The 16,840-nt window shown below is 37.6% G+C and overlaps 1 long non-coding RNA gene across 1 annotated transcript in view; it reads right to left on the reverse strand.

Annotated features, from left to right (window-relative positions):
- The window catches only part of LOC125887406 (uncharacterized), a 65,506-nt gene that overhangs the window by 48,181 nt on the left and 485 nt on the right, over window positions 1–16,840 (reverse strand). The window contains exon 2 of the long non-coding RNA XR_007449165.1: window positions 15,595–15,618. This is a non-coding gene — a long non-coding RNA (uncharacterized LOC125887406). The remainder of the gene's footprint in view (window positions 1–15,594; window positions 15,619–16,840) is intronic.

The raw sequence follows: 16,840 nt of genomic DNA on the forward strand, positions 1-16,840 counted from the left end.
AGGACCCAACTCTGGTTAGAGCGAAGAAAGAGAAGAAAGAAAGGAGGAAATGAGGGAGAGAGACAGAGCGAAGGAGAGAGATGAATTTGGATTACCCAGGAGTTCTGTCTCCCCCGAGTCCTGCATCCGAGAGACATTAGGAATCTAATGTGCTATTATTCTCCATCACCCCCCTAAGCCTAAAACATCTGTCCTTGGGGTGTCTCCAGTAATAGACAAGGGCTTTCGGACCCTTCGCTAAGACAAGACAGCAGCTCCTACAAGGGCCCTTGACGTCCTGCCGACTTAATCTGCAAGTACTTTCACAAAATTGACATTGCCTAGAGAGTAAAGCAATCAGCAGACACGGTGTTGCAGAGCATTTATATTTCAGCGAGTGCTTCCAGAGACAGTGGAAGCTGACCTTTAGGAGGCCCGGCAAAGAATTACATTTCTTTTTGCAAGATTTTCTAACTTTAAAAAGATTTTTTTTTTGTTACTGCGTGTCTTCAAGGTTAGCAGGAGATGGGTGAGTTCTGTAAAACATGTATACCAACAATATTAGGAACAACATCCTGAATATCTCTTTACTTATAAGAGCTAGAGAGTAATACACAACACTATGATTTTAACGGCTTTATTTGCACTACAGGGGGAGATTTATTGGCTTTTGAAGATGGATGCAAAGTTATCTGGATACATTTCAAATGATACTTGTATCTTTTGTCTCACAGTTTAAAAGTATCATCACCCCAAACACTGATGGAATAAATTAGTGTTTCAATAAGGAGAACCATGTGAGCTCTTCCCCCTTTTTCCTTCCTCACTCTTGACTTTCTTTTACCTGTGGATGTTTTACGCTCCGATAACACCACTGTAAATCCAAATCTTTACATAAACTCTACATCCCTGTCTTAGGTTGTGTGCTTAAAGGTCTACTGTGTAGGACTAAGTGGCAGATTGCAACCAACTGAACCTTCTCCCATAGCACAACGACGGTGTCCGATGCAAAATGCGAAAATACAAAAACCGCAAATGGCCTTATAGCCTACAGCCAGTGTTTGTTTTGTCTGTTCTGGGCTCCTGTAGAACATTGGGGACTCTGTGGAAGAGGTTCCACTCTGTATGTAGATACAAACAGCTCATTTTAAGGTAATGAAAATACAACGAGATTCAGGTAATTATACACTAAAGAAAACATAGTTATGAATCTTGTATTTCATTTCTGCCAATATATCCCCCTAAATCCTACACACTGGACCTTTAAAGGATGAGTCTGGTGATATTCTCCATTTTTCCTATCATCAACAAATCCCATTAAATAAGATTGATGCCAGCAATTAAGTGATCCTACTAATAAGTATCATCTCTGTAGTCAAAGCCTGATATACTGTGATTTTAAAAACTATTAAAAGCACATCTGTGATACACATTATTGCAATGGCTAATTTTGGGGACTGTAGTTTATTTTGAGTCAATCCCACAAACACTTTTCTGGTGCCGTAAATAACTCACATCTAATAGCTCACTTTTTCCCAACAAGAACACAGTTCACTTCTGTGGAGTCACGATTGCTAAAAACTACGGAGCCCAGCCATTTTTTAAAAGAATGAAAATAAATATTGGTGGCGTGTTTTTAACATGTACTTCCTTGTTAGAAATGAATGGGCTTGAAGCTGAGGCCCACAGACAGAGAGAGATGAAGCCACACTTTGTTGTATTTGGTCATTTCTGGGATTTGTTCACAATAACAATAATCTAGAATATCACTGACTGACGAGATGGTGATCACATAGGCCCAGCAACAGAAATGGCTGGGCCCCTGAAAAGATCCAGTGGATTTTTTGTTTTGTTTTGTTTTTGTTTTTTACAATTGTTGTGTACAAAAACAAATAAACAAACAAAAAAAGACAAACTATTTTCAGGAGAGGTGGTTTTGGTATGAAACAGGCTAAATTTTACTAGAGCAATAATAAAGTTTGAGTAAGTAATGGTAAATATTTTGGTTCAAAATAAAATTTGGTTATCATTGCTTATTGCTGACCCCCATGGGCCCCCTTTAGCAGCAGGACCCAAGAGAGCTCCCCCCTTTTTCCCCCCTTATGGGCGGCCCTGTCTAGACATAAAGCATTTTCCACCAAAATTTAAAGGGTAAAATGTAGTTGGGGGGGGGGGGGGGGGGCGGGATTGATACAGCATGGCATCGCAATATTTTCATGTGGTAATATCGTATCGTCACACAGTGCCAAGTATCGATTTTCTATTATATAAATTATTAATATTACAAATACAAATTTAACTTTAGGTAGCCCACTAGAATAATATAATCAAGCCAAAAAAGCCAAAAAATAACTGCGGTGACATGAACAGAGTGAAAATTTTATCTTATTAGTTAAAATATGTTGACAAAGTTTTCCTTTGGGGACATAATTTACAGTTGGAGAAACGTAATAAATCGCAATATATCACAATATGTAGCATATTGCAACAATATTTTATCGTGATAATATTGTATCATGGATCCTCTGGTGTTTCCCACCCCTTGTAAAATGCTTTGTATTCACTTCCAAATGATCATTTTGACAGTATTTATTATCTGATAGTTTTGCTTCACATTTAAGGTGCCATTTCATATTAAAACAGCTTGTGATAATATGAACATTACAGCACAGAGTTAATATCTGTCACATCTAAAAACTCACCACAAAGTAGGGGAATTACTTATGCAGTTTTCTGTATCTCCACAGCATGAGAGAATAATTGTTTTCATATGACCACAGATGCAATATTCATGATACTCATTTTTAACATGAAAGATCTGTTAATGGAGGCATAGTATTTGATGTTGTATTTCTACTAATTGAATTAAATCTAGTCAAAGAGCAGAAATATTTGTCTTAAAGGCTTTGGAACCCCCAGGCTCTGATTATAAATGCATCCCGTTAAATGAAAAGAATATATCTTGATTCATTAATTATTGATAAGGGGGAGCAAAATACTATGGGTACTCATTAATTTAAGAGAAATAATGTCTCATGGTTACGTAGGACGGCATAGCAACAACTCTGCTATGAGAAATGCCCCAACAGATCCATCACACAGGATAGAGGAAACCATGCAACCTGTTTAAATAGGAAGTTTCTTTGCTAAAGAGACAGTGTGGGCTGAACAGATGGCCAAACCTGTGCTTTTCACTCCTGCTTCTGTTGAGCAATTAAAAGTTTCTGGCTGTTTTTCTCCCTTCCCCCCAAAGTACAGATTGCAAACATGACAAGAGGTCAAATATCTGCAAGGGAAAAAGGAGTGGAACAACTGTTCCACCGAGCTGCTCTGGCCTCAGCTGGTGTGCAAGCGGACGTGTATTCACCTGAACGAGGACTGGTAATCACCCCACACCGAAGTGAATAATTAGTGTAATAATTACCAGGCTTAAAATGAATCTGCGAGCTGCCTTCTCTCACAGTGCCATCAAGAATAACAGGTGTTGAAAGTGCCTTGAAGGGACAGAGATTAAAGATTATTTCGTTATCCCGAGTCTCCTTCAGGCACAACTGTCTTGTGTTTTATCCTGTCATCCACAGCGAGGGTCGTGTGGGGGCTCATTTTCCTCTGGCTTGGCAGTTTTGGGAGCTAGGCATTTGACAGAGAGTGAATGTTGTTTAATCTGGGAGTGTGAGCTGTCCTTGAGATCCTGGACACTCCATGTCCACATAACCTCCAGCTACATGGAGTTAGGTTGTACTAATGCTTATTATTAGCTGCCACACTGTCTCTTCCTTTTGCTAAATAAATCCTAGATATTCTGAAATAACATTTTGGGTGTGTATTCATATCATGTGAACAAAATAGTAAAAGAAATGTCAAGATTATAATAATAAATCCCAGTAATAACACAAGTAAGCTTTTATAATTTGATGTCAGTATAACCAGATTCATGTTGACTTTTTAAACAACATAATAGCCCACATTTTCCTCTGTGATCACCATTTAATAACTTTAATTTCCTTATCAAAAAGTGGGCACTGCTTATCTGATTCCTGTGGCAGTCTAGTGGCTGTATATACTCTCTGTTTTGACTTAAGCAATGAAGCAAGTGAGCCTAGGGGTGTTTGTTCTTGTAAGAATTACTTAAAGACTTGTCAAGATGCCACAACTCGTGCTTGGGTTCCCAGGCTCTTTCTGTGTTTGTTATTCACACTTCCTGTGTGTTTTTGAAATTGCTGCAGCAGGTGTAACAGCTCTTAGACACAACGAATTAAATATTTGTTTCTAACGCTTAACAAAGTGTATTTTGCGTTTTAATTACAGTGGAACTGGAATAGTCCCAATAGTATTCGTTTATATTAGAGTCGTTATATTTCCAGCTGTAATAATAATGGAGCCAGGAACCATCGTGATATTCTTGTGCCACACAAAAGGATACAGCTCCATAAATAGCTATTTGTGTGGGATTCCTCAGTGTTTCCATTCAGAATATGTGAATGTCTATGCAAAATCAAGATGAATGTGCAGTTGAAAGAGACATTGGTTCATTATAGTATCAGCATGACATTGTGCACTTTATCTTTCACCGCGCCCTGTTGTCTTATAATGCCGTATCATTAGTTTCCCTGACAATGATTTAGCATTCAGCCATCTACCCCATTGACCTGTGCTGTGTTTAAATGTAACCTTCTTTCAGCGCGGGCCATCATTCGTCACCTCCGAGCTGTCAAAAACACATAAATTGGACACGACCTGGCATGGCCGGTGACAGGGAGACACAGAGGGGCTGCAAAACAGAAGCAGGGCAATCAGCTGCATCTATTGCATTTACATGGTCTGGGAAGGTTAGCAAGTCGTTCCTGAAAGATTACCACCTCTAATTTCTTTGGGGAGGATGGGACCTTGGTTCGGCTGCCAAGCCTGCTTTTCAGGTCAGGGCCCCCTGAATGTTAACTAAGACCCAGGAGCAGGTCAGCAGGCAGGCCAAGGGACCAGAGGAAAGCCTGCGCCCTGCTCTTACACTGGCGGCCAGCAAGTCGTGCAGAAAGTTGCCATCCATCTTTGGCACGATGCTAATGATCCATTCTGGGAGAGGTCTGTGGTTAGGAAAGCTATCCAGGTAGTCCTCCACTGGTGGCTCCCCGCTGCTAAGTGCAGCACCCACTCTGAAATCTCTGCCAGCAAAAAAAAAAAAAAAAAAAAAAAAAAAAGACAGGCTCACTAACCAAAAATTCTTTCGTATTTCTTCAATAGGCGCCAGAACTGTTTGATGTTCTCACAACTGCTCATCAACCCTCTGGTTGTCTTCTTTAAGCTACGCTGTGAGAAATTTTCATGTGGTGCCACAAAGGGCACCTTCTGCTTTCAGTTTTTTAACTTTTACTTTGATCTAAATTATTAAACAGTTTCAACTCCAACTCCAACTGTGGCGAGTGCTGCAACTGTGTTTCTGCGACTGTTGGAGCCTCAAATCATGTTTTGAACGCCATTCAGTGACTTTATATATCACAGGCAGCTAGACTGCATTAAATAAAGTACAGCATGTCCAATTTAGTTCTACCACACTAACTTAAGCATGATTGCGCTTGCAATAATATGAAATTAAACTGTCACAGACAAGCAAACAATGATAATTACAGTATTTCCATCACTGTGTGTAGACATACACAGCTCCTGTATATGCATATTATGAAATACATGGTAACATATACAAAAAAAATGTTAATTAAAATAATATATATTTAGAATCTGCATTAATTGCCTCTATTTACCTCTCTCAGGAAATTAAAAATCCATTTAAAATAATGTCAAAGTATCATCACAACACCAATCTAAAATGCACATCATAATAAACACCTATGTTTCCACAATATACAATGAGCAGGTCATGGACTAATGAATGAGTAATGAAGCCTTACATCTTAATGTGTGAGTATATAATTTATGTATATATTGGCTATTTTAGATCATATTCCTTACGTTTGATGAGGAACAATATCATCTGTCATGACCATATGTCATTGGAAATACAAAAATAAAGATGCCAATATTCTTCAGAAATCTGCCCTTGTCATTTTATCTAATTTGGTTCACAATGAAATGGCCAATTAAAAATAACCGCATTACTTTGTTAATAAAGCAGAGGACTGACTCGAGGGAACATTTCATTGGCAGTTAATTATGCAGTCTGGTATTCTCAGATGTTCCCAGCAAATGTACAGTGAGACTATAAAGCTGTTATTGTGCTCTGCTTCCATTTCATATTTGCATAACAGAAAGCTCGCCATGTGTTTCGTCGCTGTCGCCACATGCGAAGGCTCAGCATGTTTGGAAAAATGCATCATCAGTATGTCATAACTCACTGGATCTGGTTTGTGTGACATAAGGTGGTAATCCCTAATGTTTGATTTTCACAACATGAGTGTGATCATATATTTATGTTGCTGATGCTGTGTAATCCATATGTACACACACACTGAAGAATTAATGCCCAATATGTATATAATGTTCTATACATAGATAAAAATGCACGTCTTTGAGCTGAATTCTTCTGAATGCTTTTACCCATCTTTATTAAGTTGTGCTGTGAAGCTCTCTGTTTTCGTGTCTTCCTGAGGTAAATGATGCTTGAACAGCAGGGAGATTGCTCACTATTAACCATATGGTTTGGTGCAAAAGGTCAGCAGTGTTTCTGAAGGTTAATATCAAATGCCCAAACATAGACAAGAGGGACCCATGAATAATAATGTCAGTGTATATTCCCTTGTGCAAAGAAGACCAAGTAACTGGTAAATGTTTTTAGCACACTTTCATCACAGTCTATTCTATATCTGACTGATATGATGAAATGTTTTTAAAAACAAAAGAAAAGAATTCTTTTGTCGACTGTTTGCTCAAACTAATGGGAATAATGGGGACGAATTCTCGCCGTCGTTCAGCCAGTTATCAACAAGACAACTATCATATCACGAGATAGACTGAAATGAACTGAACTCATAAAGTTTAAATATATAAACTTCACAAAGGGTTACATTAATAAGTGATTTTTCTCCTAGGTATGATTTTTCCTCTTTCCTTTGTCGACATTTCTCTTTACATTGACAGTGAGCGGGACCGGTCTCCCCTCAGCGATAATAAGAAATATTGGCTTTTAACAGCCACTTTAAAGCATATGGACGCTCAAGGCCATTCCAACATTGTGTAAAAGCCTAAAGGGATTTATACAGAGAGTAGTTCCCCCCACAAATCCGCAATACGCACCAAAACAACTATCACTTTATGTGAGAATTAGCAAATAGTTATCATTTCTGTGACATAAAAGGGTCCGTGCCAACATGCGCTGAAATAATAAAATATTGAAAGGTCTATGAAACATAAATGTGAATTCTTGCTACATCTGTCTCTTGCTAATTGAGTTGCTACCAAGAATGTTAGTACTCTGGAGAATAATTTGTCAGTGCAAAACATCGAATGGACCAATTTATTGGTTGCTGCAGGCTGTGGAGTTCCAACAGTCTTTGATCAACCTTTTTAGGTCAGTATCTCTCGAAATACAGAGAGGAGAATTACATAGCAGAGAAAATATTTCATCTTTTTTAAAAGACAAGGAAAAGTATTTTTGTAGTTACACTGTTTGGCTGTAATGGTGAATAAATTCTTTATAGGGCTCCGAGCCAGAGTGGGGGGAGGGAAATAGCAGCTTTTGTGCACAATATTTATTGTTTTGTGTGGATGGTAACTTAAACATTTATCATAAAAAAGTGACAGAAAGAGTAATTATAAGTTTTGCTTTTTCTCATCACACACTGGATGTAAGATGCTCTGACAGTTACCGGTGGGCTTTTCTGACACGCTACATAAAAAGGCTGCTTCAAAGAGTTTGGTGTTGGCTGAGGGGTTGATCAATCTTTGACTTTGAAACATTCTTGGCATTTTGACAATGGATGTACTAACGGTTGTTTGATAGCTCAGTCAAATGTCAAAATTTTATTTTGCCTAAATAATATGATAACTCTTTACTGAGTTATAAGAAGTGTGCTGGTCTTTATGACGAGTGTCCTCAGTGAACCTGATGCAGTGGAAAAATTCATATAGTGTTGTACCTATATGACACTGTACACATCATGTGGACCATGTCGACTTAATTAGGCAGTATCTAATTACTTAGAGTAAGTACACTTACTGTGAATAACATAACCTCACCGAATAACACACATTTACACAGTATATGCTGCAAGTCAGAGTGTCATCAGTGACATAGGATATGACAATAAAATCATATCATATAAACTGTAATAACAAAAATCCCAATTTTTAGTTTGTTTTATTCTAATTTTAATGTATGGATTATAAACAGACCTCCCTTTACATGTTAACCTCTCCTGGATAGCAACGTGGAAAACCTGTCTGATCCAACATTCCCACTTTGGCATAAATGCACTTGATACTTCATTAGGTAATTGCTAGGGATGTCCCGATCACATTTTTTTGCATCCGATCCGATACAGAGTCCTTTATGCAAAGCATTAAAGCTATAGTGTGTAACTTCTACAGGTCCGTAAATGTCCGTTTCACCCAAGCCACTACTAGAGGAGATGACACAATGCTGATTAAGCCGATCGGCTCCTCTAACATGTCATGGTATTTTTCAATATATATCATTTTTAGTATGCGTGTCGACTGGTGACATTCCCATGCTGGCACACAGGAAATGCTTCCTCACAACAAGAAGGGAGGGGGAGGAAGAGCGGAGAGTGTCACAGCAAGAGGTAGAGCGCAGGTAGAAAGAGAAAGCAACATGGCGGAGAAGCGGCCGAGACACGGTTCAGAAGTGGATCCTACCACAAAGGCAAGTGTTACTCTGTGTACAGTGTGTGGCGACTGGCAAGTGTTACTCTGTGTACATGGAAGTGCCGCCGGCTTATTAGTTGTAATAACGCATTATCCGCTGGAAGGCGACAGAAGTTACGCACTATAGCATTAAGAAAAAAAAGACAAAAATGCATCCAAGTTGTCCCATAAGGTTTGTTTTTTATTTAAATAGTATCCAAAAAGCTTATCGGTGGTTCACCAGCACAAAATGTAAGCAAATTCTGAATTGTAAAGAAATTGTCCCTCCAGAGTTGCCGTAGGGCTGTGGTAGGTGAGGTTCCGCCGTTAGGTGTGGCTGTCGCTCGGAATAAAGAGAGTAACGGTGGCCGCTGAACCTGTTGTCTCAACGTTTATTGCTCATTAGCTGCACTCAGTTAGGCGAACCCAGGACGCTTGGTTACAATACATTGGAAAGCGGAGGCAACAGTGAACAACATAGATGAAAAACCTGGCCATTTTTGTTGTTTTGATTCCTCCGATCTTTTATTAACGATTCCGATTTTGTAAAAATAACGTGATCGGTGCCGATACCCGATCCGAGGGACATCCCTAGTAATTACATATGTTGGTGGCCCCATAAGGCAAACAGAGGGAGCTGTCTGAACACTGAGGACAACATTACTGGGAAATCACATAACCATATCCCACATATGCAGTCCAATGGTATTTGGAGTAGATTCTTAAAACTGCTAAGTATCAATTGATATTAGCAGGGATACTTAACTTGCTTTGCTTGGGGGGTACTTTTGCAAAATGACAAATGCAATAAGCAAACAGTGTAAATGTATTGTCTTTGTGAATCAGAAAATGGTCGAAAATGGCAAGCTGTAAGTTGGGAATCACTGATGTACCTGACGTAAACTGCACAGTTAAAACTACATATCAGATTATTTGTTGCTGTTTGGAATGAAAATCTGTCGTCCATCTTTTTTTCTGTATGATCTGAATAAAAAAAATTACTAAAATGCTAATTTGTGAGTGAATTCATCACTCTCACTGACCACCAAAGAACCCCTGAGCTGAACTTTCCCTGACAACCCTTGCTCTGGATGTGTAAAAAGACTATGCTAACGATTTGTAAAGACTCTGCTTTAGCATCAGGCACCCTGGACCTTGTTACCATGGAAACATACAACAAATCCTATAGCTTTTTAAAGGCATTTTCCCATTTAGCTGCATTTTGACATTTAGTCAGTTTCTAACATAGTTTTACTGCAAATAGTGGACAATTTAAGTCATTAAATGCAACATATTTTACTGAAGTACAGCTGGTTTTTCTCATATTAAGCAGTTTAAGTTACAGAAATGTCCAAGAGTTAATGCTGATCACCACCCTATCCCATTCATTATACCTATGAATGGTCCCTTGGTCACATGACTGGAAACTGCAATTATGCTGACAGTAAAAGGAAAAACTGAATAGTTCATTTAAAAACGCTGAATTGCTTTAATTAATTTGGAAATAGTAGACTTAGCTAGTGTCTCCTGTGTGCCGTCAGAATTGCTGTCTCAACATTAGACCATTGCCCACATGAATCTAAATGTAGCTTTGTTTCATTGCATTACATTCATAGTCAAATAAATACAATGAGACAGTCTTTTGTGATACAAATCATCAAACACGTCATATTTCAACCACTATGAGAACCTACTCACAAAGCAAATATCTGCTGTTAATATTTTGATTGTAACACAACCAAACCTCTACTAAAAAATTCTAAATTCACGAGGCAATCAAACTGGGAAAAAAAAACACCAGAATTACGAGAACAGACACAATAAACTAAAACATGTTTGCTCGGAATATATCCACACTCCATAACAGTGAGGTCATATAATTCATTTCTACTCAAAACATTTCAACAAGGCCCTCAAGATAAGATACCAGGTTGTACAGCGCACTACATCATTAGCTCACACATGTACAGTGTCTCAGAGGACCTTTAATTTGAGTAGGAAAAGTCTGTTCCTCCACTATGAGGTTAAAGAGTGGGTGACAAGTGAAGAAAATCACAGCGGAATGCATTAATTAGATAGACCTAAAAGCATATTTATCAAAGGCTAAGCCATATGGGAATTATCTCAGAAAGGATCTAATAAAGACAGGACAGGTTAATAGAATAAAAGGCCTTGGATAGAATGTGTGCTTATACATAAAATATCAACCTGATCTCACATGTAAACGAATCATTAGGATGTAACGATTAAATGTTATGGCAAGCAGATCCTTAACAATGGAAATGACCTTCATGTGGTTTGACAGTGACAATTGGCTTCTTATGTTCGCTGTGATTAAAATGTCAGAGCCTCTGACTTAATTCATCTCACCATTTGAGAGATTCCACATGAAATGGACCAATATTTGCTCAGAGTGAGAAGACTGATCGCATGACGCCGAATATGCTGATATCAAGGATAAATATTTCATGAACTCCTCTTAATCAGAAAACAGTACACTGGTCCACAGAGGAAATAAACAGCCCGGCAATTCTGACTGAATCATCTAAACGGTGTCAATCACAAGTGAATATGGAGGGGCTCCCGTCCCGGCTAGTGATGACTGATGGCCCTTCAGTGGCGATTGAGACAGACGGAGCTGATTGAGGGAGCTTATCTTTATGGTGGAGCCATGGAATTGTTAACAGGATGTGATGGCCTGCGTCCGCCGAGTTGAGCTGGGAAATAAAGCTGTTGGGCTCCAGCTACCTTGCCATCATTCACAGAGGTAATGATGTCTGTCTGGCTCAGAAGTAAGTAATAGTCTGCCCACGGGTTAGTGAGGGCATGACACAGCGTCACTGACAAAGTTGAACTTGGACAGACGCACACAGTTCAGCACACTGCTACAATTTTGATAGGGTTAATAAAAATTAGAATATATTGTAAAACCTAGGGTTCATGAAGTGAGATAAGACGAAGGGATGAGTGTCACTTGATTTCTAGCCATGGGCATTTTTAGATTTTTTTTCCCCCTTATGATCCAGGAATAATATAGAGAGCAGAGCAAGATGACTGCAAAATTAAAATATGGCTCTTTAAAAGTCCCACAAGCCCAGTGCCAGACCTAGCAGATTTGGCTCCCTGGGCAGCCCCACCCCACCCCCTGAAATATAAATGTTGTCTTTTATATCATATATTGTTTTTATTACAAATAGGGTTGCAATAGTATGAGATTTTCATGGTATGATATCTATCTCAGATAATATCATGGTGTCATGGTATATGACAAAATTATTAATATTACCAATTCCAATTACCCTTAGTAGAGTGAAAACATAAGGGATTTTTTTTTTTTTTTTTTGGTTTAACAAATGCTTTATTACCACAATTGAAATTTGAAAATATTTTTAATGGATATGTAAAAGTCGTAGATAAGCAAATATACACATAACTATTGGTATACCATGAAACTGGTAGGCAATACCACTGCAACCCTAATTACAAACACAAGCTAACAAACAATAGTAATGAATAAATAAATAAAGACAGAATATATGAATACATAAAAGAATAGGGCACGTGCAAATTTACAAATTTTTTCTTCCTCATTTTTTTTGTATTACTTTAATGCTCTCTTCATACACTCCTCCATCACGCCCATCAGTGCTCTAGCATGTTTCAACAGCAATGATCACTCACTGATGAACACATTAAGGTGAACTGACACTCTAAAAAATAATCCACTGGTTCAATTTAAAAAAATTAAGGTAACAATCTGCATGCATCTTTCTAAGTAGGTCCAACTCATTATTATTGAGTCAATCCTATGAGTCATTATAATGTGGAAAAACTCAATTACTTTAGTACAACCAACATAATTTGCTTTGACTTTGAAGAGCTCAGTTAAGTTGAACCAACTTAATATTTATCCAAACACTGTGGTGACAGTGGTCAAATTATTTAAGGTATTCTAACTTATTTATTTTTAATTCCACCCTACTCAAAAAATTGATTTTGACCAACATCTTAAAATAAGTTGTCAAATAACTTAAACACTTTAATGAAACAAATGTAATCTTTCTTTATGCTGGAAAACTAAGCCCACGTTTCATTTTTTTAAGAGAGGTGCCCCCCCTACTACAGGCGACCGTTACCATCAGATCTTTGGATGATTTTTCCCCTTGTGTTTGACGATGGGTGGCGCCCTAGGCAATCGCCTATGATCTAGGAAGATCACCCACTGCTGCACGTCATCACAGGCATGCCAATTTTTGCAAACACACATACCACACATTATCAACAATGATAGAGATGATATTCTTCTTGAGATCAAAATGGAGGCAAGGGTATGTCGAAAGGAAACAATCACAGATCTAGCTCCACTCAATTATCTTTAGCAGGATAATTAATCAATTCAGTATGCACATCCAAGTCTCAGAGGCGTCTTTGGGATAATTGTTCTCATTGACTTGAATAATTATTTGTTTGCTGATTTAATCATTTTCGCATTTGGAAAACAAATGAACTGTGCTGGTACATACTCCAGATTGTTTTTTTTTTTCTTTTGATGCTGGTAGGTGAAAACTGACTAAACGTAGAGTACAGTATCAGACTGAAACAACTGATGTTATCAAAAACCCTGATGCAGAATGTCTCTTGAGAAATTAACCGCAACCATATTCAGACTTTATGTCATTATGTGTTTTTTTCAGGACCCTAACCTCAACTTGAAGAAGGTCAATAAAACATGAATTGTTTCTGCCTTGTGGCATCAATACAAACTCCACTGAATCAAAGGCTAATATTTCTCAGCTATGAGGTCAGCCCTGTGTTACAGACACGGCGTCCTCAGATAATGACTGGTGTGTTGAAAACAACTGTCGGAGTCTTCAGTTCGCAGCATTATGAGTTTGAATGAGACCTCATGGCTACTGCAGCAAATAGCACAAATTAAGAGGGTCATTTTAATGGCACTCACTACTATTTATCATGCCGTTTTAAATGTTTTGCTCATTTGTTTCCATTAAATATTTCATCTTCCCTTAAATATTCATTTAACTTCCTCTTTAAATTTTTTACCAGTCTCTTTGCAGTTGCTATCTTTTTTGCCTCCCTTTTAGGCTTTGCAATCATAAATAATTATTCATCTACACCCAGAAAGAGATTGCATAAAACATGCACATGAATCCTTTTTGTCTTTTCTCATTAGTGATATACTTCGAGTAGCCTAAATACATCCCGCTACCCCACTTATGGAAATTGGTTGGAGAACCTTCCTAATGATTCTGCTTCACAAATAGGTTACAGCTTCCATCTCTGATCCCAACGTTCATCCCTCCTTTCATCATGAAAGGAGGGGTCTACTACAGCAGCATCTGCGTTGAGATCTTGGAGTTCTTGTATTACTTTTAAAAAGGAGCTACATCCTGCATCAGACAATGCTTCTTTATTGTTTAAATCAACTGCGAGGCTACAGCGGGACTGTGTGAACAACAGTAGCTGCTCCCTGACACTTAACTGTGTACTGACGAGAGAGGTTTACTGTAATGAACAATGCAAGACACACATAACAATAGTGAAACAGTCACTGAAGCTACAGCTGCTGTGGCTTTTTCTGTCTTAAGAACATGTTGTTCTAGTAGCTAAAAAGCTTCCTAATTGTCATCTATCATATTTTGCATTTTCACATACAATTTTATAACTTAAAAAAACAAAGTAACAAAAAGGACAAACTTAAAATCCTATTAAAAGTAACACATAATCAAAATTCCACTGTTATTCTTAGCATTTTCTGACATTTGAATGAATTTACTATAAACACGTAAGACACACTGCTCTATCTGTATTACATGTGTGAACGCTGTAGCCCGGCTCAGTACATTTGTCTTGGCTAAACAGGCAACATTTGTCTTAATTTGTTAGATAATTGCAACATGACTCATTAGCAAACAGCACCATGGTGGAAGGTGGAAGGGAAGCATAAACTCTCAATTTGACTGGATTATCCTTTTGTGATGAGGCCTAATGATCCAACAGAGTAAATAGCAACGTGTTAATTAGAAATTACACTGAATGATCCGCTGCACACAGAGGAGGTATTAACCAGGCAGCATCATTATATTAGATCTATAGCTGTCTTTGCTTTTCTCTTTTTTTAAAAACCATGGGGTCTGGTAGTAAAATGGCAATTATAACTATCCCCAAAAGAGAAATTATAGAACATTTGTTGCAGTTGACTCTCTTCAGTTTGCTCTTAAAACTAAATAGACTCACATGCTCTGTATTCTCCAGACATATTTATTCTCAAGACCACACCTGAAGGGCGACTGCAACCAAATTAATTTGAGAATATCACCATCAAAAAAGTAGAAAAAATGTACATTTACCTGAATTACAGGACACAAGAGCATGTCATTACTAAATTCAGATAAATCTGAAACCATCCGGAAATGTAACTTAAAAGATTATGATTAAAACTGGAAAATGTCTCCTCATTACACCTCAGACTCTAGTTCACTTTGTCCTCACTGAGATTTTCGTTATAGCAGATTTTGATCAATAAATGCATCTACCCAGAGACTGCAGCGTTTCCATGAGCATCTGCCTCCACCTAGTGGCAAAAACTAGTCACTGCAGACTAAAAGTAAGACTCATTAAAGTGAGTGTAACTGATTTAAAATTACATTTTGACCTACCACCTTTCAGTGGAAATAATGTAACGGACCAAGCACAATTAATATGACATATAATGAAACAAATGAAAAATCTCATATGCTTTTTTTTTTTTAACTTATATGATGATCAATACTTCCAACATACCTGTGCATGTTTATCCACGACCATCTAAGAGAAAAGAAAAATCAGTTAACACTTGATGACAGTAGAGGTCCACACACTAATGGAACAGTTAATTGTAGATTAACTTCTCCAACCTGTATTGCAACAACACACAGTCTGACACTTCTGTGACCACCCCTGGCATGGTAGTCTAATAAAACAGGAGTTGTTTATGAAGGCAAAGATGTTTTGGACTGAAGCTGCAGGTTGATAAAACACACAGAGCAACTAATAGGCTTACAAATGCTGATAGGCATTAGACCAATGGAGGAAAAAGTACTCGGCTCTCTAAGTAGCAATACTGCAATGTAAAGCTACAATGTAAAAGCCCTGCATTCAAAATGCAAATTGCACAAGCAAAATTATAAGACGTGAGAATCACCAGAGGCTCCATGATATGATATGATATTATCATGATAGTCACGATACAACACTATTTTTTAACATGTTGTGATATGTTTAGTACTGCGATAAAATATATTGCAATTTATTACCTTTTTTCAACTGTAGATTATGTTCCCAAAGGAAAACTTTGTCAACATCTGTATTATGTAATAAGTTTTCAGTCTGTTTATCTCACTACAGACATTTTTTTGCAGCAGCAAAATGTATCTAGTGGGCTGAAAAAGCAATTGATTTTGCTATTCAAGCAGGCTACTTAAAGTTTAATTTGTATTTGTATTATTAATAATTTATATAATAACTATATAATAAAACATTGCCACACAAAAATACCATGATACTATGTGGTATCGATTTTTCCCCCACCCCTAAAAATATAGAGGTATCAGCCACAAAGTAGCCTACTTGTTATGCTGAATGAACCCTTTCTGGATATTATATTATTTTATATTATTGGATTATTATAAGGCTACTTAATTATTAAATGTAAGCAGCATGTTAACAATGCATCTTATTTTGTTTACTAATAAATTTAATCTGTAATTACTGTTAAATGGAGTGGGTTTAAATGCACAGTACAACACACAGTGAAGTAGATGTACACAGAAGTTGTTTTTAAGTAGGCTTCATTAGGCTACTGTCTACCACTGCAACAGACCTGCTACTGTGACTTACATTAAATGTCATTAATCAAATAGACAGTACTCACAATTATGTAGAATTAAAACCTACAGTTTGAAATGAAAAATAAACTTTTAGGAGATAAAAATGGAAAAAGTTTTGGATACAAATCAGGTCAAAAGACTGTGCACCTTCACTTGGACAG

The sequence above is a fragment of the Epinephelus fuscoguttatus genome, linkage group LG4 (genome assembly GCF_011397635.1).
Source record: "Epinephelus fuscoguttatus linkage group LG4, E.fuscoguttatus.final_Chr_v1".
Classification (NCBI taxonomy): domain Eukaryota; kingdom Metazoa; phylum Chordata; class Actinopteri; order Perciformes; family Serranidae; genus Epinephelus; species Epinephelus fuscoguttatus.